General features: G+C 43.6%; 1 protein-coding gene across 3 annotated transcripts in view; it reads right to left on the bottom strand.

The window, feature by feature from the left end:
• The window catches only part of SGCD (sarcoglycan delta), a 269,247-nt gene that overhangs the window by 178,113 nt on the left and 69,778 nt on the right, over positions 1-21,356 (bottom strand). For 2 of the 3 annotated variants that reach the window (XM_066197273.1, XM_066197274.1), the window contains exon 2: positions 17,488-17,673. The gene's annotated coding sequence lies outside the window, so the exon portion shown is untranslated. Of the gene's footprint in view, positions 1-17,487; positions 17,689-21,356 lie in introns of those variants that run through there. The other variant, XM_066197275.1, reaches the window with a different exon arrangement.

The raw sequence follows: 21,356 nt of genomic DNA, 5'->3' as shown, positions 1-21,356 counted from the left end.
AGTGAATACATTTGCAGTTCCTGTTACTCTTGGAAAAAGTTTTGAAGGATTGCAATGCTATAGAGGAGCTCTCCAAAGGGAGCAGCAAAAGCATCTCTGGTAAAACAGCAGCCATGTGGCTTCACTGAGCCTGGAAAGGAGTGAGCTCACAGGATGCCACTGATGCCAAGAGAAGATGGAATTATTATCATTATTTACATAATCAGCTATGCTAAGAGAAGATACTGCAAAAGCACTACTAATTGTACTATTCTAAACTTAAGTGTTCTCAACCCAACACGGAGATCTCCATGGAATTTTCCTGATTTTTCTTTTTTTTTTTTATAATCAGCTAAATTATAGCCTTCCAAAAAACTCTGGGCAAATGATAGCTTATTCTTCAAGAAGACTACTGTACAACTGGATGGGTGAAATATCAAGATCATTTCTGTGGAATTTATTCCCATTTCCCATCCTAATTACAGATGGATTAGTTAGCGTCACTGGAATTATAATAATTTGCCTAAGTAGCAGGTTTTAAAAGTAATGATGGGAATTGCATTCAGAAGCTGCTCTTGCACACATTATTTAGACATGGTGTGTGTGTTTATGCTCCATGCATGAGTGGCCATTTTGTCCCTGGAGATCCAGGATAACAGGGTAACAAGGATCCTACAAGCACATCCACACGTTCATCTCTTCTCACTTGCAAACATTTCCCTTTACAGGGCTGGCACCACGTCTGCCAGCTGGTGCCCTGCTGCATTTCACACTCCCTCTCACCCTGCACGGGCACCTGCACGGCCCATGTGTGGGAAATGGATTTGTAGAGAATTCCCAAAGCCTGACAGAAGGCTCACACAGTGTGCATCGATAGGAAAACTTTGAGAAAAAAACACGCTGACTTAAAAACTTAACAGCATTGTGTGGCAAAAGCTGATAAGCCAAGAAATGCTTATAATGTATTGCAATTCGAAGATAGCTTGGCTTCTGATTGTGATGGCATGAATTATAACATCTGTACTGTCTCACCCTTCACATGAGACTGAAAATGGAATAAAACTTTTTTAAACACCTCCCAGTTGCCCAGCTGTGGGTCAGAAAAAGGTGTAATCCGACACCCATGCAGGGGGCAGCTCATTCCAGCAGTGTCAGTTCCCTCTCCACCTTCAGCAAAAATAGAAAAAAAAACTTGTTCCAGCTTCAGTGAAGGTGGGCTGGCTGGTTGAAGCCCAACTCTGATGCCCAAGCAAACACTTCTCGTGATCCCCTGCAAGGCACTGCTTCCCCCCAGGTGACACCCTGCACCATTTCAGACATTTGGGGATATTTTCCTCCTTCCCTCTTTGGCTGTTTCAGTCTCAGCATGGCTTCCAAAAGGCTATGAGCTTTCTTCTTTTTTAGCAATTCGTTTGCACAAACAGAAACACTTTGTACTACACACAAGGAAGCCTTCTGGGATAGGCCAGGCATCACCAACTTGTCATGGCTATGCTGTTTTTAGCTGCCTGATTCCTTTTTCCCCCTTCAAAAATAAACAGAAATTATCTGGAGGAGAGAAGGAGGTTTGTTTTCAAACTAAACCAATTTCTCCAAATCTCTGCCACCTGCAATCTCCCGCGGCACCAGGGTAAGAGAGCAATGCTCAGGCTGTGCCCAGCAGGCTGCAAAAGCTGGGTGGGTACAGATCTAGGTGAGACACTGGGCTCTCTGCCCATCCCCTCATCTCCACCAGCCCGGGACCAGACTGTGAGATCAAAATCCTGCGAGAAAACCTGCCCTGAGCTTTCCTCTGCCAGCAACACCCCCCCCATTTGACCAAACACTCAGCCTTTTGAAGCTTTTCCCAAGTGCTGAAGTGTTCACTTTCACAATCATTTTGGCCAGTATAAAAATCTCATTTTAACTCTTGAACCTAAAATCAAGCCATTTTCCCTCCTCAGAGAGTAAAAAAAGCTCAAGTGTAACACTCCTGCTCAGCCCAGAATGGTTCATTGAGCCTTAGAAACACGTTGGTGCCGTGGTTGGGGCTGTCCATGGACATCCACCACCTGGACCTGGGAGAGGCTGGATGTGTAACCCTTGTGTCTGCTTGGGAGAGGAGGTCAAGGAGAGATTAAGAGAAAAGCCACAAAGGGAAATCAGCCACTAAACTCCTGCCAAAAGCCACAGGGACTGGGTGATTAATGCTTTGAAAATCCTCCTCACCAATCAGAAGCTATTCTAAGGACCAAGACAGGTTCAAAACACCTGCAATTAGAGGGAAATTTATATTCAGTTATTGGGGAAGCAGGTTTGTACTTGTTGAAAGCTCAGAAAATTATCTATTTTTACTTGTATTACTTCCTTTCTTTTACTTGGAAAATGGGCTCATTTTGAACAGCAGCAGCTCATTGTTCCATGATGGAGCAATATGAAAGAACAACATCACTGCTCCTGTTTCACAGGGACCACAACAGGAGGCAGCAAGGGCTGTGAGGGCACCTTTCCTGCAGTGGGAGAGAGGATTACATGCTGGGAACACAGAGCCCCTGTTCCAGCCACAGCTAATAAATAATACTCTTACATATGTAGGCAGCCGGTACAGAATCCTGGCAGGAGTCCTGCTGTGGTAATGCCCAAGTGTGACAGGAAACCTGAACAATCATTTAACTCGGGAGGTAAAAGCAACAGGTCCCCATTTCAGTGCAATATTCCAACAAGTTCTCGTAAAAAACACCAGAGACTGCTTGAAAATTATTTTGCCTGTCTCTAGAAGAAAACCCAACAAAACCAACAGAACCTTTTGAAGTTTGTGCATGTGATGTCAGTTCATTTTTTTCAAAGGGGTAACATGACAGCTGTGCTGGAGATAATCAAGAAATCCAGGGGCAATTATGTTTTAATGCTGCGACAGTGGGGATGTTTATCAGCCTCCTTGTTACAGCCACACATGTCCTGGCAAAATGCTTGCTAATAAGGAACATGGGATATCATCATTTCTTTGGAGAATATTTTATGGGTTTTTTTTTTCTGTTGTTTGAAACAACAGCACCCTATTCCATGTGAAGCAACTGTTAGTGCAATTATAAGCTACATTAGGTAGAGAAAAGGAAGTTTTGCAGTCACTTTTGCATTATACAAAGTAAAGAGCAAGCATGACAGCAGGCACTGCTACAGAGGGCACTCTGACTTCTCTGCCTGATGTTCTCTGGGGTCTACAGAGTGGCCCCTGACTACCTCACATCTTGCACATTACTAGTCTTCCCCAAATCCCAGGTAAGGGTGAGGGAGTGCCCCTGGAAAGACGGGAAATCTGAAGCCCAGAGAAGACAGGAAATTATTGACAGAAAATATGTTCCCAAAACAGATACTCAACCTCAGATCAGTTCTTCCTCTATTTTATTTTCTTCTATTGACACACTGCAACTTTCCTGTTGGTTCACAAATATTTATGAGTGTGTCCTCCATGAAAACTGAACATTCAAGGTCTGCTTGGAGCATGTCCTTGTCCTGAGGCACAACTGTAGCTTGGGCTGCTACAGCATCAAGAATGCAATGGACTTCAGTACATCACACCTCACCCATGAGCTACTCCCTGATCCTAAAAGCTCACCTAATAATTATTAAAGTCATTAAAAGAAGAAAGTGCATAGTGAAGTGTACTTTGACGATACCCCAGAGCAGTTCAGCAAAGGAAAGGTTTGGGCATTCTGGCAGCTCCCGATGTGCTGCTCATGAGAACAGGACAGCTGAGGGCAGAACTGCCATCCATCCACTCCCTGCACACTTGTGCTCCTGGTACAAAATGCTCATGGGCCTGTCCTCCTTCTTACACATTTCCTTCTCCAGTTCCATGAGAACTACTTGACCCCTTGGTCATTTCTCACAGTGGTCTTGCAGAGAGAGAATCTGAACGAACACAATCAGTGGTCAGCGGGATTGTCCCTGAGTGATGTTCTGGGGAACAGGGAGGGGGAGCACCCATCTCTGCCCACTGTAAACCCCCTTCCTCCCCATCCCTGCCCAGCTGCACGAGCTCAAAATCAGCCTTAGCAAGTCTACTCTGTGGGATATAAAGCAGAGAAGTATCAGCTTCAGCAGAAGGTCTACAGCACACAGCAAAGCACCAAGGGCACAGAACCCTACCAGCACACCTCACCTGCTCCAGTGGCCTGTGACTTCCAGATCCAGAATCCCAACCAGCCCTAAGGGCTTCCAGTTTTCTTCCTTTCTCCTTGAAGGGCCCCCACAGCAGCACAGAATGTGAGCTCCAGCCAGTGCTGTTTTACATTCAATTTGTAAATTGACTACTCAAGGCAGAGGAGAATCAGCTTTCTTCAGCAACCTAAGGTGAAGTGATGCTCCATTTCCAGGTGTGCAGCCTCCTTCTCTTAAAGCTGCCCATGCCACACAAGCCTGCTCCCCTTTGCCCTCCCTTCCCATGAAGGAGATTGCACATTGCCACACCACAGCCTGCACTGCCTCAACACAGCGCCAGATTTCCTGCAGCAGAGAGAAAGGGAGCAAATTAAGGACCTCATGATGAAGGGTTCATGTTCTCAGTCTTCCCTCCTGGTTCTGTGCTCAGACTTCGTGCCTGACATAGTCTGGTTTTATATGCTGGTCACTCAGTCATACTCCTCACATGTACATCAGGTGCTGCTGGAAAATGTGGCCATTATCCATCAAGTCCTTAGCTTCAGTCAGCTTCCAGAGGAAGAGTAATAGATGCACTTGTGTTGTCACATCGTTGTCCAAAATGTCAGGGCAAAAAGCCCTGAGCATTAACAACTCCCTAAGGAAATCAGTTCTTAAAAAAAAAAAAAAAAGGTAGAATAGAGAGAAAAAATAAAGAATGAGAGGGACAGAAGAAAAGTGCAGAGCTTCCCTTTTCAACAGTGATGACTTGCTCTGACCTGCTGCATGCCAACCAAGCACCCACACTGTCGTCTGACTTGCACTTAAGTTTGCATTTTGTCTGGCTAAAGCAACACGTGCACATGTCAGTTTTAATTTCCAGGATTGAGGAACAGTCTTCTCTTTGGACATCGCACATTAAAAGAGACGTATCAGTTTGAAGGGTGAGAGTAATCTCGTCCCAGGGCACCTGCATTGAGATTCAAGCAGTGTGGAGAGGTGATACTATCAGGCACTGCAAATCTTCATAGACAGTAAAGGGAAAGAGAGGGAAAACAGAAAAGAGAAAGATGAAATCAAAGATGACAAGAAGCAGTAGTCAAAGTTAGGAGGAAGAGAAGGTCAGGCACCCAAACTAATCAAGGTGACACGGTGATATTTTCCTGGTGTGGTCAATCTCTGTGATCTGCTTTTAAGGGATTTGCTAAAGTTAAGTGAGAACTACGCAAAGCTTCAAAGCTTTTAAAGGCAGGTAAAACACAGGCATGAACAAAGATATTTCTTTGATGAAATGTGAGGAAGAAAAGGGAAGTGAAATGGGAGGCAAAGCATACCCTGTCCTGAATACAGCCTGAAGCTGAATTTTTTGACCTCTACTCACCAATCCCTAAAAAACCCTGACCTGGGACTACAAACCCTGCAGAGGAGTTGCTGCCACTTCTGGAAAGCTTATGAGACTTATGGCAAATGTTTTTGCATTTGTAGCTGCAAGTACACAACATCAAACCCTCGAATGACAAAGATAAGGTGCAGTAAATCCAAGAGTGCTTTGCCCTGTTCTCCTTGAGTGCCCCTTTCACACAACCATCACAGTACAGTCCATACAGCCAAGAAAGATGCTCATTAAAAAATAGGAAATTAAGCCAAAGTTAGACAAGACTGCAGGGATCTGTCTCAGAGATAACAGCACCAGTTCAGTCACCTACACCAGATACATCTCTTCCCTCCCCCGACTCCAACAGGAGAGGCATAGCCACACTCCCAGCATTACATCCTACCTCCAGTTCCTTAATTGGGCTTGTGGATTACTAATAAGTAATTGATACACAGGAAATGAATGTGAAGCCACTGCTGTGTGTGTTTTTGCATACAAATAGGGGCAGCTGAGTGCACAGCAGCAGCAAATGCTGCAGTCCTGCCATTCCTATGGCATTTCCAGTAGGAACGTGCTTAAAATACCTCAGCATAAAGTGTTTCACTTTGTACAAATGATGCTGGCGTGATTACTCAATGCCTTCTCAGTGAGGAAACTGCAGAGGGCTGAGGGGGTCAGATAAAACCCCAGGATAACGTGTTATGCAGACACTGCTCTGGATGAGTATCAGGAGAAGAGAGAGACTTTAAGGGGCAACACAATAAGAAATCAAGATAAAGATTTAGTTTGCGGCACACAAAGCCAAGTACACAGCTCTCCACACGTTCAGTCTTCAGGAACAATCTTCCTATTCTTTCCCCAGGAGCCAAAAAAGTCCCCAAATTAATCTCTGTGCACAGCCTAAATTCCTACTTAGTGCCAACTTTGTATCAAATTCCTCCACAGCGTAAGATGCAACACTGTAAATAGGCTCATTTTCGTTATTTTATCAAATTGCGTTAACTTTCCCTCTGCAGCATCCTCCGGGGCTGGCAACACGGAGACGTGCAGGAAATGTAAATCACTCCCCTTTTGATATGATAACCGTGGCAGTGAATTGCATCCCAGAAATCAGCCCAGGATTATAGCCAAGAACTCGCTGAAAGCACTTGGCTGCGGCGTGGTGCCAGCGGGGGAAACTTCAGCTGGCAGGTCAGCGTGACACGGGCTCAGGGAAAGAGGAGCAATATGCAACACCCAGTTACCTGGGGCTGCACAAACCCCACAGCCAGCAGCCTCAGGGCCAACCCAGAATTAAAGGATGCAAACAGGTGCTAAAAACAAGTGTGTATTTATGTATGCAAATACACGGGGGAGCTGGATTAAATATGAATAAGCACCTAGGAAAGCAACAGCCAGAGGCTGTGAGATAAAATCTACCTGCCAGACAAATACAGATGTGTGTATATATATATATATATATATATATATAAACAATCACACACCAAAAAAAATTGCATTTCCTGTGCTGACCTATTTGTGGTTACAGAACATTATGACAATAATTATAATCATGTATCTTTCATTTAAATAATGCTTTCAGTTTCAAAGATTCAGAGGATGTTGGAATGCAAATAAAGATAATCAGGACGTGAAAATAATTGTTTCCCTAATGCCTTATTTTTCATGTGCAAATGCCACTGCTAACAGCTCCCAGCACTAACCCTGGGCCAGAACTCCATGGAATTCGGGAGTGAACAAACACTAAAAGAAAAAGCTGTCTGAACCCTAAGGAATCTGCAGCTCTAACAGCAAAGAGGCAGCAGATGGATATAGACAGAAATAATCAAGAGGTAGTAGTTAACAAGGCAGGAGTTAGTCTCAGCAAACCAAATCCCTGATTGCTGTGAGCCTTGTACAGGCACCACAACAAAGAGGAGTTTTGATCACTGATGCCCTGCAACACACGAAGTTCTGCACATCCTTCATCTCCACTGCTGTGCTCCATCTGCTGCCTCCACACTCGCTGGCAATCTGTGTCTCCTTCTCCCACTGTACTCAGATTTTTCACACAAAAGCTCCCTGGGCCAAGGACTGTCATGTACGACCTTACTCCCCAGCACTGAGCATATCAGGGCTCAAACTAGGGCCATAGAGACAGATAAAACCATTTAGGGACAAATTTAATAATAATTTTTATTAATAACTAGTCCAACAGAGTATGAGCATGCATGCACACAAGCCTAAAGCCAAAATTCACACACACAAGCTTCATGTAAAACAATGGAGACATCTGGGCACCTTCTGATGGCTCTCACTGAGTCCACACTCCTCTTGTTCCCAGTATGAACCGTGCAGAGGGGAGGAAGAGCACCTGGCACATAATGGTCTTGAGAAACTGAGACACACCACCAGAAAATGCATGTACTACACCCAATCTCAGCTGGAGTCTGCAGAGGCACCACACTACATACCACAGTAACCAGAACTAGCCCAACAGACAGATAGCTGGGTGGTTATGACAAATAAGAGCCACAAAAATATTTAAATTTTTCTCAAGCAGTTCTTTGTAACAGAGAGATCATCTGCAGGATACGGCATTCCTGCCAGGAAATTTGATTTCAGAACATTTGACTCAGTGACCTGCTTATTACAACACCTCTCAGACTAACTTTAGGGCAATGAAATATTTCATTTGTATAACCAAACCAGTCTTTCATGACACAAGACCATTCCACATGGCTTCTAGGTTCTTCAACTAAATGCTTAAAAGTCATGAGGCGGGGAAATAGAAGCCTGTTCTACAGCACCAATCCATTCCTTTCTCATGCCCAGCCAGACCTGCACTGCAGGGAAGTGCTGCTCTTCCAGCCTCCACTTCCACAATGCACTTAAAGGGTTAAAAAACAGATATATATTTTTATTATGTTGTGTCTTTTTGTTTGTTTATTGCACATTCTTTTTCCTCCTTGGGCATCTCCCAAGAATCAAAAGCCTCAAACAGGAAATACTGTTTATAGTCCCAGTTCAGGAGCCTTCACTCTACACAGTTAGGTGTGTTGCACATCTATTAATTACATGTTTTCAGCAAGACACAGTAAAATGCAGAGTAGGAAGGCAGCTCCTACATAAAGACATGCTCAACAAGGCACCAGCTTCCACTTCCATGCTTTAATGTCCAATGTGACACATTTTCCGCTGCAATTCAAACCTCAAAAGTGGAAAAGAAATGGCATGTAAATGGACCTCGCTTGCACTTTATAACACTGTTAGCAAATCTTAATCTCTTTAAGTCTGGCCATTTAAAATCAGACCTATTTAACTTGCAAAGGTAGGTCAGGTTTTATTGATCACCTCTAATGCACTCTTAAAAAAATGAGAGCAGTGAGATACACAGCTCGGTTGATGGAGGCTCAGTGGAAAAATATCTGATAATATTTACAGCCTTCGAGCTATGCTGTTGTAAATGTGATCTCCATATGCACCAGAATGCAGATTCCAGGCTTGCCAGTTCATACTGCAAAGGGAAAAGAAAAGCTCTGTCACAGAGATTACTCTGCACTGACTGAAAGCACAACTGTAGACTTCTAGAACACAGGCAGGGCAGCCCAAGCCCATTTAGTTCTCAGTTACCATTCCTCAATCTTTCTTCAGTGCAGTGTTTTGTGCCTGGATTTCCTACCCAGTGTCCTTGCTATGCCCTGGGTTTTGAACTACAAACAACTGGTGACATTTTTCCAGCTGCTATAGAAATAAGGTGGGTTATTGTCACTTATATTATGTCATCACCTAGAGGCGCTCATAATTAATCAGAGTTCCTTCTTCTACACCTCTCAGAGAAGGACCAAAGAGGAAGCAAGTTTTAATAAAGAAGTGCAGCATTTTCCACCCACATAGACAAGCTCAGATCAGACACATTGCAAGGTCTAGATAGTTCTACTTGATATGGTTTGTTGCTCCCCTAATCTGGCTCCTTGTGAAGGATTTCACTTTATGAACCACCATTCAGAAAAATGAAAAGCATTTCTCCATGCAAAACTAAACATGATTTTCACTTTTTTCTTTTTCGTGCCATGCTCAAATAAAACCACAATGGGTTTCCAATTGAAACCTGATATACCACTCCCATTGCAACTATTAAATAGTCATTTTTGTGGCCTGAAAGAGATTCTAAATGTATTTAAAGACACATAAAAACCCACTGCAGTTAATACACAAGAACAGACAGAGGATTTCCAGGGTTACTTCTGCTGCAGACTTCTTGTGCAACTCAGACAAGTTCCCTAATCAACCTTTACACCAAGCTTGCTCCTCCACCTAATGAACAGGTGAGCTGCAGAAATGGATCACTGCCTAGGACATGCTCTGGAGCTACACTGTCAAATAGAAGACCTAAATAGGATAAATCCCCATCAACGACTTGAGGCAATTATCAAATGTTTATTAGCCTCCAAAGTGAAGGCTAATAAACCTGCTTATTTTAGCAGATAAAGTCAAATTACCTTGACTGAAGTTGGTAAGTGTTCGAAGATTAACAGCTCTGGCCTCATATGCTTTTAGTTATTGGTGATGAAGTGTTAGCTGAAAAAAACTGAAAGATACTTCCTAGTTATTTAGGCAATTTGAAAATTGGGCAGTTATTTTCCAGGAAACATGGCCTGCCTGACAGGTTTTAAATGAAGAAAAGTGCTATTATTACAATTATCATTAGAAGAAGATGTCCCTCATCAAAATGTGTCTGGATTTTAATTGACAAGGTCCAGGTTAATGCTGTGAAAATGCCAATGAAAGCAAAGCCTGTGGCTCAAACTAATTGTCAGCACTGAGCAACCTCCACCTCTAACCCACCACAGATTTATCACTCTGTGCAGACTGTACTCATGACAAGAAACGTTTGAATTAATCATTAACAACTAGAAATTCCTCCCAGACAGAAAGCAAGCAGAGTGCAGGGCTGCCCACCCCCTTGTTCCCGTGCTCCTGAGCCAAGGACAGGTGCCAACAAGCCTTCCTAAGGAGAAAGACTTTTCTTGTTGTTGTTTCCAAGGGGAAAGTTCCAGTGATCCTCTGTTTTGGTGTCACCCCTGGGGGCAGCACAGCAGTGCAGAGAAGGATTCACAACATCCCGACTTCAGTCACGAACTCAAGGACACTTTGGGAGGTGTTACCCTGCAGTGCAAGTCAGGCATCACCTCTCCCACCAACCTAACACATCAAATGCAAAGAGGTTTGTAGAAAACTTCTTGAATCATCTTTATTATATTTTTATTTCCTTTTCCCCAGCATGCTGGTGGAGACCCACCATAACATGACTGGCCAGAAGGAGAGGAGCTGAGAACCTCCAGTAGCTGACAGAGACACGAGGTCCGCCACGGAAATGACACAGTCCTAACCCTCAAGCTGCTTTTTCATTCAGAATGCTTTGATTTTCAGCTTCTCCATCCATGTGGGTGATGGCACCACAACACAGCTTGAGTGCACATCAATTTGATGGCTGCTCAAGCCCAAGTCTTTATACAACATCTAACATAAAACTGAAGTGTTCCTACTCACACGGCATTGAGACTGGACAGCAGAGCAGTACTGGGAAGAAAGGAAGAGGGGAATCTCCACAAAGATCAGGAACCACTTCCTGAGGGGGACAAAAAGGCATCTGGCCATTCATGTCAAAGGCACCAAGCTTGTCTGGAGAGATAGAAATGGAACTATCTTACTCCAGCTAACAGAGAAAGAGAAGAGAAAGCAGAAAAAAAGGTAAAAAAAACCCCAACTAACTGTTTTTATCCTGGGCAGTCAGGAGTAAAAACCAGATGGTATTTGGTGTTGTGAAGGAATGAGACACAACTTTGTTTAGAGGAGGCCAGTGCTGTGGGGTCTCTGCTGGCCCCTTCCCAGTGACTGGAAGGCAAAGAGTGAGGGGGTGTGGGTGTCAGCCCATACAACACAAATGCTACACACTTCATTGTCCCTTTTACCCCAGAGGTGAAAGGTTCCTTCCACACACCTACAGCAACCCTGCCTTTTTAGTTTTGCTGCTATCTACATATTCACCACAGAAACCACGAGCTGGAAAGTTCTCATTAAACGATGCCAACAAGAACTCTCCACTCACAGCAAACGCTTGGCTGCACACATTCCCTCTTATTTCCAAACATTTTCAGTATGTTTTAGCTTCCCTTCATTAGACATTCATAATTATTTGCAGCACATCTAAACCTGTGCAACGGGTTTGTGCTTCCAAATACAGTCCCCTGGCTGCAAAAAATCAGCATGACAGCACTAGAAAGAAAGTAGAATTTATGTCAATCAGGAGGCAGAGCTCAGGAAGAGGATAAGGCTCACATCATCATGATTTGAGTCAGTGACTTCCACCAGGCAGCAATTTGGCCCTTTACAAAATCCTAGGTATTTCTTAGAGATCACCCCTCATTTAACCATTAAATCAGTCAGCAACTGTGACAATGAATTTTGTAATAAAAATGTACGAAGTGGAGACTTCTGGTACCTTAACTGAAAACCTGAGCAGCCAAAAGGGTTTTTCTGGTCTGGAGAGACACTGTTATAGGGAAAAATATCTCCATAACACCTCACATCTGTTACTGTTGTGGTTTTCAAAGCTGTTTCCATCATACCCTTCAATACCCTTTGGACTAAACAAAGGCTTTATCGAGGAAAGTTACACCAAATGCTCATTTCCTTAGCTCAGCTCCAAAGAGCCACTTACAGATTTTGTCAGGGCTTTCCAAAACCCTTCCTCTTTCAGACTCTTTCATATATCCTAAAGGGCTCCCTAAGGAAGGGCATCTCTGGCACTCAGATTGGGCTGTGCTGGCTCTGCAGTGCTCAGCTCAAGGTAGTGGGAGCCAGTCTTCAATTATGAGACCAGAACAGCTCCTGAACCACCCACGGTGCTGGAGCTTCCAGAATTGCCTCTGTCATCCTTAAGACTGAGGTTGTCCAGGGACAGAACTGCTCCTTTTGGTAATTACATTCCCAGGGCTGCCTGGTGCCTGTCAAACTCCTCTCTTCCATGTACCAGGCCAGTTTTTGAGGATTATTACAAAGTAAATATGTCATCCTGAAGGATGAAAATATAAAATGCTGCAGCTCCTCTAACCTGAACATTACCAAGTCATCACGACAATGGAAGACAAAAATGTTACTCCCTGATCTCAGAGGAGACATGGGTGACTTCCCCACAACACACACAAATCTTTATCAACTTAGATGCACAATTAGGCCAAGCATTCATCCAACAAAAGGTAAATAATTGCCCCTCGGGTGATGTCACAGCTGAAAGCAGAGCAGTAAAGGCTCCAGAGCACCCTGAGTGATCAGTCCCATATGAGACATTCTCCACTAAGCCTTTTTCTGGCAACATTCCCACTATTTGAGGAAGGAGACACACAGCTGGATGTAAAGCTTGCAATGCAGAACTGCCTTAACTACATGGCAGGAGGATGGCAGTTCATAATTAATTTTCCACATCAACTGTTGGCTGCCCTCCTCTTCCTCTCTTCTAGGCTGCAAACTGTCAGTGGATACTTACCCAGAAAACAGGCCTGTCACAGAGCAAAAAGCATGATTATTATTAGCTGGTATTTTACAGGGCATGCTAGCCAAAAATCAGGGGTAAGTGAGCCTGGGCAGACTGAGAGCAGTACCAGTGCAAAGGCAGCCCTGCTAGAAGCTGCTGAGAGATGCAAAACCAAAGGGAATAGAAAAGCAGGGTGAAGAGAGCAAAACAGATACGAGAAGGCTGCAAGGAGACACAGAAAATCTGTTCTCAGACAAAGGTTTTGAGCCAGCTAATTTCAAAACATCTGCAGCCCAAAGAAACAACAGCCTCTTTCCACCCTGGCTGGATTCTGCCCAGGACACAGCCCAGGGGCTGCCAAGCAGCAGCTCTGCAGAGGACAAGGGGCGCCAAACTGCTTTGTCTTCTGAGAGAAAGAACGTGTGCTCCACTCAGAGCCAGCATCTCCCACTCCTCAGTCTCCAGGTCTCTGCACAACTGGAGTGCAGAGTCATCACAAGGAGGCTTCTGGTCCTCACAGGGGAAAGGTCTCCAGGAGAAAACAAACCCCAACTTCATCATGCTCTCTGAAGCACCACTAGAAACATCAGAGGGCAGAAGGAAGAGCCACAGGCTGCCAGCCCAGGAGCAAGGTCATTTGTATGACTTCAGACAGACCCACTGACTTCCCAGTACTTCAGGAGAACAGGTAAAGGACTATTATATTACTGTTCTGTGATCGGTATCTTAAGAATCTCATGTTGGTTTTGGAGTTTCTTATTTTCTTTCAGCAATTCAACTCAGTTCTGCCACTGCTATCACCCTTTTAATTCATTTTACAACAAGATATTTGTTATCAGAAATTGTGCTTTGATATGTGTCAGGTTGATGGATTCAATAAAAGCCCTGTCAGGAGAAGCTGAGTGAATGGGGCTGCAGAAGTGGCATCATCAAGGGAATTGATACCTTAACAGCCAGTCTGCTGATCTTGCAACAAAAATATAATAGCTGTTTTATTTCCTCACCCTGGCAAAACAGTCCAGAGGAACACTAGAAAATATTTGCATAAATGTTACTCATGCAAACAAGCTCAGTCTGCGCACTGATAAAAAAACATGTAAAACACAATCCTGTATGCTGTCCTCTTGTCCTGTTTGGTGTGCAAAATTCAATCCAGGGGAATAAAGCCTTTAATCAAAATACAGCTTTTAATTTGATTTTGGGAATTCAAGCAGCAATCCTGTGATGCTCCAACCAAAATTTTCCCCCAATAATGTTGGGGGACAATTTTACTGACAAATATTCAGACACAACCACCTGTACCCCTCAGCAAAGACGCTGAAAAGTTGCATTAAGGTCTTACTGTGAGAGCCAAACCCAGAGGCATGTAAAATCAGAAGGTTTTTTCCTGATTTAATAAATAAAATCATATAAGAAACAGGAAAAATTTGAAGAAAGAAATAATGAGGTTTTTATCAGACCAATGAATGAGAGAGGAGACCTGCCCACTGCTCTGCTGCAGGTCAAGCAGGGCTTGAAGTCTCTGCTTCAGCTGATCAGAACATCACAGCTGCAACACCCCCTCTGCACTGGCCTGGAGCACAGAGATTTTTTAACTGGAACTGATTTACAGAACATCTGGAAAAGGTAAAAAATGTGACGTTGAGATTCAACTTTTAGAAAAGAGAAATAATATTACTAGTCTAAACAAAGCAGAAGGAAAATTTCCATAGCAATTAATCTGAGAAAGGTGAACTACATTGAGGATTTATGTTCATGTAATGAAGACAATTAATCGCTATGAGAGCCATAAAACACATTAAATGAACAGGTTTTTTTCCAATTCTACTTGCAAGATAAAATTTATTAACTATGTTTAATGCCTACCTAAAAATTTCTCTTACATATTTATTAAATGTGCCTTTTCAGACGAACAGAGCATTTTACTACTAATCCAAAAATGAGCAATTTCAGAAAAAAACTATTGCTCTGCACGTTTTCTGCAGATCCATTTAAACTAACTCCTCATACAATAAGATTACCATCAGCACAATTTCATGGTGTTGCTAAAAGGGAATCTGCTCATCTCACGTGAGCAAACACTCTGCTGCAAAGATGAATGAATTCAGCTCACATTAATTGAGCAGATGTTTCAGTTTTCAGTAGAGATAGGGAGGGAAACGTTGAATCCCGATGTCATCAAGTGTTACTGTAATCGCTTAATTAAAACCCTCTCTATTTGGGAGAGCAGGACACATGGAAGGAACTGGATTAGGTGGGAGCAGTGACCTCAGAAAGATCCACATCCAAATCTTGTGCTCTGCCAGGGCTGTGTGCCTGCAGCTGTGGGATGCAGCTTGTGTACTTAGACTGCCTGAAAATCAGGGACAGATGTTTGCCACTTAAAAGTGACCTAGAAGTGACTCTGTTTCTTATTCACCATTTCCAAAATGGGGATAAGTAGCACTTCTGTCTTACAAGGGTGTTGTGGGAACAGATAAAGTTGATGGCAGTCAAGTACTCTGGTAATAACGAGTCCCCAAGATGAAGAGAACCAACAAAGAAAGGCCTAATCGACTTAAATAGGCAGCAACAGTTCGGCCAAATCTTTACAGTTTAGCAGAATCATCTCAACCTGCAATGTTCTTCTTAAAAATGAAGTTTCCATAAGAGTGAGATTTAAATAAGAACCAAGTTTTAGATCTGATGGTCACGAAGTAAAATGCAAAAGTATAATCAAAGTCCAACCTAGAGTTTAATGCCTTAATAATAGTTTCACGCAAATCAATTGTACAGACCTTAGAGTGAGAGTTGGATTGGCTCAGGAATGACAGAGGAGCTCATTTACTACTCCCTATGTCCAAGGCAGGAGCAGCACCACGGTCACACCAGCAACCAACAGCTCTGGAGCAGATCCTCACACACCCTGGGACACCCTGGGCACCCAGCAAAACTCACACCCTCCTTGCAAGGAAGATTTACATATTTCAACTCAGGAATCTCAAACCCAAACAAGGAATAAACAAAACCGCTGTGATTTCTACATTCCAACGGTGCCGATTTTTTTTCTCTGCGAGAGTCAAGAAGCTCTCTTGATTATGAAATACCTCTCCTACAACCTTCCCTTTTAAGTGTTATAATCACAAGAGCAGAAGCTTGGGAATAAACAGAAGTGAAGAGGATAATAAAGGCAGGAGCAATGTTTAACAAGCTCTTCTTCCAGAAACCAGAGCAGGCAGAGAAGCAGAGCTGTGCTGTGCTGTAATGACAGGAACCTCGCCCTGGCAACCGTGTTGTTTGCTTGAAATTCCTGTACAAATTAACAGCACATGCTGTGGTTGGAACAGACCTTTCTTGACCCTCAACATTTAAAAGTTAAGCACCCAATTTAAGCTATTCCAACCAACTTTTCCCTGCAATTGCCAGACACTGGCAGAGCTCTGCTGGAGCATAAGAATTTGAGCCCACAATTTCCAGAGCTAACATGACAAGTGCAACCAGATCAAAAGCAGGAGAACTAATACACACTCACCTGCATTGTGGTTTATTTTAGAGGCTTTTAAGAAAGTCTTGACTTCTTTTCCCTGCTCCTCCACTGACACCAGGCACAGGTGTTGCATTGCAGCTGTACTTTTCTCAACAAGATTATAGTGTTGGTTCAGTCATATAAAGGAAGTCAATACCCATGTGCTAAATGAAAAAGGATAATATCATCTGCTACCACCCTACTGAGATCTGGGAACCATTGCTTTAAATCTGTTGTTTGTTTGGTTGTCTTTTTTTTTTTTTTTTGAATCAGAGAATTTTGCCTTCACAGAAATAACTTGACCTAGGTAAAAGAAGCCATAGAATCAGAGACTGTATTACCCTGAAATCTCGTCTAGCACCATCTTCAGCACGTCCTGGCCTTCAGTTTCTTGTCAGAAAATGGACGCATATTTTCTTGCTACAGTTCCTGCACAGCCAGGGCAACATTTGTGTGGGTATGAGAACACTCACACAGGCAGAAATTTTAAATGCTACACAACAAAGGGGGAATACGATTATACAGGAAATTGGTAGTGATATTTTCATCCTTTGCAAACAGTGAGAATAAACAAAGCACAAAGGAAAGCACAGGGCTGAATTACAACTGGGATATTTCATCTCCTTATTTTTTTCCCCGTCTCTGACCCTCAGAACTACAGTCATTAGTGAAACACAACAGGTGGGATTTTCAAAACATGGATTCCTATCACCAAGAATCCATCACCAGCAGCAACACACAACCATCAGCGAGCATTTTGTTCAATAAAGAGCTTCACAGAAACAGACACCCCCTCAAGCCCAAGACAATAAAAACACTCCATTCTTGGTGAACGCTTTCTAAATTCAGGCAGAGCAAAGCTTATTTACAGACACCGTATGAGCATGGCATGAATACAGCAAAAAACTCAAAGGTTGCTAATGCTCTCCTTTCCCCACATGTAGACATTCAGAAAAGAGCAAAAGTACAAGAGCAGGGGGAAAAAATACATACCTTACCAAACCTGACTGTTGGACACGACTCGTTTCAGAGCAACATTGGGGTGAAGGTAAGTTCCTCAGGCGACCACCAACCACAATCCCTTTCTGAGCCCCCCAGAGGCTCCAGCTCTCCCTTGCCCTTGTCCCTGAGGAAGATGCAGTGTCCTCCAGTATTTCAGAGCCTCAGCTGCGGAAGATGCTGCTCAGAAAAAGAAAAGAGAAGAAGGTGTGGCATTAAATTCTAGGGTCAGTTGTTTGGCAGATTCAGAGCAGAACACAAGACAACATTGGATAGGAATGAAATGTCAAGGCAGGACAGAAAGTCTGTGACAATCCATCATGTGTGGCACCTTCAGAGGGCAATCACTGAATTCAAGAACTGTGGTGCAAAGCTATTCTTGCTTTACAGTACTTTTATAATGTCCCTAGACCAGGAAATGAATGACAGCCCGGCTGCTTTTTATTCCAGTCCAATATCGTAACACAAAAGTAACTAATGCACTTCTCCACAGGGAATATTTTAATTCATTATGGCATTTCTGAAGAATAACAGGACTTTCATATTAAAAGCAGAGACATCACCTCAGTCTTAATACTCTGCACAATAAAATGGTTCTTACTGAAGAAATTCAAAGCTTAGGAGCTCACAGCAGATGGGAAGTCATGACTGCAGCCCAACACTCTGCGGTTCCCAAAATTCTGTCTCCAATGCAATTGTCAGAGGCTTGTAATTGTCATGTGGTTTTCTGGGAGCAGGGGGCTCAGCACCACCACATTTTCTACCCCACTGTCACTGCTAGATGTTCCAGAGTTTCCAAGAGGTCAGACCCTGGCACTGAGCAGGGACGTGGGGCCTCAGTGCAGACACCAGGAGAGAGACAGCGATGGAGGCGACCACCAGCAGCAGCACTGCCAGCAAGAAGAAACCTCAGAGCAGCACCGAGAAGTGCAAAGGCTCCCCCCTAATCTCTGCCAGCTGGGAAACACTCAAAGGATCATCCTTCCCCCACCCAGATAATACAGCCTGTCAAGCAAAACTGGGCACAGCAGCACAAAAGGGGTGAGGACTGAGGAAAGAGCAGAATCTGAGCTCCCTATGTCAGATATATCCATGACTCATCCTTAAACCACACCCAGAGATGCTTTTCTAAGATTAACTCAGCAGCCACAAAGATACTCTAACTTTCCCTAGGAAATTTATAAAAAGCAAAGGGAAAAACCACCAGAGACATGCAAGAGGTTTCCCTCAGAGGAGAAAGCCCACGGCAGCTTGAAGTACCACAAAATCCCATTACACCTTCACAAGAAACCCTGAACCCATGAAGAGGTTACACCTATCTGGAAAACACATGAGGTTTGGGGCTTGCAAGAAGGAAGATTTCAGCAACCAGCATATGAAACTGTGTATACTGCAAATTAGCATCATAGTGCCTTATATATATATATATATATATGTGTGTGTGTGTGTGTGTGTACACACACACAAATGTACAGAATGGGTTTTTCTTTTTTTTTTTCCTTTTTTGTTGAAGTCCACACAGCACGCATAGTCACACAGATGAGAACAGCCAAATAAATTTACTTTATTTAGCACTAATTACTTTACTGGACCTCCTATGTTACATACACCCCTAAAGGCTTCACAGCACCTTGCGGGACACCCACAACAGGAGACAGGGTGATTGTTGCACACATTTGCAGACTTCCTGCCTCTCTTGAACTCAGACATGAAGGACAAAAGTGGACCTTCACAGCTCCTGCCCTCTTCCAGGACAACCATGAAAAATCAGACTGCCAACTGAAATGGCTGCTGAGTGACTTATGGGCATAGGAATGGCTGATGCTGCACTAGTTTGATCTGCAGGCAGCAATAAGACCTAATTCTACTGCTTTTAAGGGATTTTATCTCTGGAGACCACAGCTGCAATTACTTTTTCATTTCTACTCGTAAATTGTAACACAGAATAGTCACTAAAGAAAATCAGTGCTACATTTTTGTGCAGTACCCAGAGCATCAGCTGAGGAGAGGAAGTACCAGGAACAGGACCAGATCATCACTGCAACCTGAGTGCAGGGGCCTGGGCTCAGGCTGGGAGGCGTGGGGTTGTGAAAGTTCCTCTTTAGTACAGTTTGCCAGTGAATATGCAGCAACGTGAAGGAGGAGAAATAACAGGAGGTGTGGATGTGGAGGTGAAAACAACTTTATGCATGACAAAATGCAGTGAGTGTGCTTACAATTCCCACCTCTCATGATGCAACTGAGATGGGGCAACTTAATGAAATTAAATCAATGGCCAGGATTCCAGTGAGCAGCAAAGTGCAGATGCTCCAGCCTGAAGGCAATGTGCTTCCTTCACACTCTGCTGATGTGTATCACACAACACAGAGGCAGGGAGCCAGGCCAGGGACCATCCTAGTCAGCAATGAAGTAAAAAGCTACAAAAAAAAGTAAATGCATGGAAACCCTCAGTCAATTTGTGTTGACTGAGAACCATACAAGGGAAAAAAAAAAGAAAACAGATAATAAAAAAAACCCAACCCTACAATGTATGACATTTGTGCTGCCCAGAAAAACCCCTTCACATTCAGTATGTCACTCCTGACTTGCTGGTTTCCCTCACACAGGCACAGACCCTGAAGAGCCCATCACAGAGCTGCCAAGATGTTTCTTGGACCCCCTTGGCTTTGGGCAGTTCTTGCCAAGGCCAGAGCCTCGGGAGCATCCCAGAGCTGCAGAGTGAGAACAGCGTGCCCAGAGCAGCTGTGGCTGCCCCAACCCTGTAGGTGTCCAAGGCCAGGCTGGACAGGGCTTGGAACACCCTGGGATAGTGGAAGGTGTCCCATCCCATGGCAGGAGGTGGGACTGGATGGTCTTTAAGATCCTTTCCAACCCAAATCCATATGATCCCTGACACAAAAATCACCCATTTCAGCCTGCACCTGCCATAGGAGCTGGCACTGTTCCTACCTGCAACAAAACCAAGTCTGAACTCGTAAAAAATGCCCCATGTCCTAGAAATCCCAGAGTTTTGTTGTGTTGTTTCTAAGTTGCTGTGCTCCCCCACTTGCCTTTGATCAGAGGGAACACGCCGACAAACTGCAAATTACTTCCATTATCCCACCACTTTGGATTTTTACATTCAGTTAACATAGTTAAGTGGTATCAGATCCCTCTTCCACTCACAAAAGCCAGCATATGGATGTTCCCATTAATCAGAAAAGGCAGACAAGACATTTTTCCAGTAAAAAGAGAGTATTTCCCTTGGAGGAATCTCAGTCCTTTGCTGATGAAAAGCATGAATTATACAAAATAACGATATACTTTAGCTGTAACAAATAAGCTCAAATATTAAATTTGAAGACACCATTTCTATCTTGGGATGTTTCCAGGCCACAAATCAATGAAGTCTGGGAGCCTCTCTCTCTCTCTCTCTCTCTCAGGAAGCCTTGCTGTACCTTTGCCCTGTTCCTGATTCTTGTCTTTAGGCATCAACGATTGATCCCTGTCGGGGGAAGGACAGGAACTGGCTGGACCCTCCTCTGACTCAGCACACTCATCCTTATATTTGTGTGTCATACAGCTTAAGGTGCAGCTTGGGCCTTGTGGCAACATTGACGGGCATTTTCAACTTCAGCAGGGGCAAAAAAGAGGTGTCTAGAAGCCAAACAACACATCTGCGAGCAAATATTACAGTGTAGTAGATACTCAAATTAGTATTAGTTTGTCTCATCAAAAATTAATTACAATCTACCTAACTGCAATTGAGTAAATTAGTTGGGCGTAGAAAAGATTAAATATTTAAAGTGGCTGGTGACTGAAAAATAATTGAAAACATAACTCCTTGGTTAAATATTAAATTTCTTTTATTTTTATTGCTAGCG

The sequence above is a fragment of the Chamaea fasciata genome, unplaced genomic scaffold (assembly GCF_029207755.1).
Source record: "Chamaea fasciata isolate MVZ Bird 193981 ecotype frontalis unplaced genomic scaffold, bChaFas1.0.hap1 SCAF_15, whole genome shotgun sequence".
In the NCBI taxonomy this organism is placed as follows: domain Eukaryota; kingdom Metazoa; phylum Chordata; class Aves; order Passeriformes; family Sylviidae; genus Chamaea; species Chamaea fasciata.
The sequence above is the reverse complement of the archived record's forward strand: the minus strand, read 5'-3'. Positions and strand labels throughout refer to the sequence as shown.